The following is a 1,950-nucleotide window of genomic DNA, read 5'->3' on the forward strand; positions in this document are numbered from 1 at the left end:
GCCTCTGACATAATCTGATTGGCCTGCTCTTTGATCACTTCCCCCTGGGGGGGGGGGGGAGCAGCCTTACCAGGCCACAGTAGAGGACAATGCAGCCACTTTTGATGAGAACTGATAGACTAAGATCAGAAAGGAGAGGAGAACCTCCCCTATCAGTGGACTTGGGGAGTGGCATGCATGCAGAAAGGGGAGGGAGGGTGGGATCGGCAGGGGAGGAGGGAGGGGCTTATGGGGGGATACAAAATGAATAAAGTGTAATTAATAAAAAATAAATAAAAGATTATAATAAAAAAAAGAAAAAAAAATCAATGTCAATGGTCAACATGTAATTTTAGTAGTTCGTTGGTATTCTGCATAAGCCTGTTAAATTTTGGCATAAAAAAGGAAAACAAACTTTAGCCTGATAATTACTTACATATTACTTCATATATCTTAAATCATGCTATAGACGGCTATAGAATGTCTAATGTCATATGACTTCAGACGAGCAGTGGTTAAATGAATTCATTCATCAAGACTTAGCCAAGCTTCTACCACTAATAGAAATTTGTTTCCGGTACTCTCCTTGTAGCAGCAGCCTGAAGACAGAGACTGAAGCTGCTGTGGTAAGTCATAGCTAGACAAACTTTTAAAAAGTTTCATCTGCTATTTGACCTAGTTTTGTTTGAAAGGAATGTGTCCTGAACTGTAACCAAAGCTGGTATTATACTTCCAAAAAAAGTCTCAAGGCAAAGTGTAGCAAGCAACAATAATGGCTGTGTGATCAGGCGCTAAAGGAAAGGGTGGAGATATTCAACTGGTCAGTGTGAATGTTGGAGACAAAGTTCTTTTCCCAGACTATGGAGGCACCAAATTAGTTCTAGATACAAGGATTATTTCTTATTTAGAGATGGTGACATTCTTGGAAAGTATGTGGACTGAAATCATTGTTGAAATAGTGTCACATAAAGCTGCCTATTCCATTGATATTCTGAACTATTTCATCACTTAAAAAATTTCATTGTCTCCCTTTTATAATAAACTGATGATGCCTAACATAATGACATCCATTGTCTCTGGAGTTTAGTTTCGCTGTACTCTTATGAACATTTCCAAATAAAAGAACCTACGTGAATGGAGAGTCTTTGATTTAAAAAAAAAAAAAAACAAAGGAAAAGAAATTTGTTTCCAAAAACACAAACACTAAAAAAATGTGATGACATCTTTCTAGTTATGTGTAGTCTTGATGAGCAAAACCAAATTTTGAATGCATGACAATGGTATTCCTTTTCAAAATAGAATTCTATAAAGTCAAGATGAGTACTTAAATAAACACACAGGCAGTTATAACTAATGAGGCAAATCACAAATGTTCATTGAACTAAACTCTGAAGAGAGGAAACAAGGCTGGAGCCAACCTCAGATGTTCTCTAAAAGACTCCACCCATCAGGGAATCCAAGCAGATGAAGAGACTCACAGCCAAACTTCAGACAGAGCACAGAGAGTCTTATTGAAGATGAGGGATATACAAGAATCCGGAGGGGAAAGGAGGGCTTCCTCTATCAGTGGGCTAGAGAAGAGGGATAGGGAAGGGAGAGCAAGGGAGGTTGGAGATGGGAGGAGATAAAGGATGGGGCTACAACTGGGATACAAAGTGAATAAATTGTAAATAATAATGATAACAACAATGAAAAAAACACTGAAAAAATAATCTATGTCTTGAAAATAGAATTAAATTCAAAGGAACTATGGGTGAGAGAAGGCCTATAGTCTAGTAGTGCCAATAATACTGAAGAATGGGACAATAATAGAAACCAATATTAGTTCAAATGGAAGATTTGGGCACTAAGATAGAAGTAGGAATAAAGAATAGGAACAGAATTAGGAAAGAATATTCACCCCCAGCTAAATTTAGAAGATTTGGTTTGATTTTTCTTCTGTTGTCCTATTACTTGGAATTCTGAAATTCA

At 37.2% G+C, this 1,950-nt stretch overlaps 1 pseudogene; it reads left to right on the forward strand.

Moving 5' to 3' along the window:
- LOC129669518 (10 kDa heat shock protein, mitochondrial-like) overlaps positions 1 to 921 on the forward strand; it is a 13,499-nt pseudogene extending 12,578 nt beyond the window's left edge.
- The last annotated feature ends 1,029 nt before the right edge of the window (positions 922 to 1,950 follow it).

Source organism: Psammomys obesus, unplaced genomic scaffold (assembly GCF_907164565.1).
Source record: "Psammomys obesus unplaced genomic scaffold, mPsaObe1.curated_primary_1811, whole genome shotgun sequence".
NCBI lineage: Eukaryota > Metazoa > Chordata > Mammalia > Rodentia > Muridae > Psammomys > Psammomys obesus.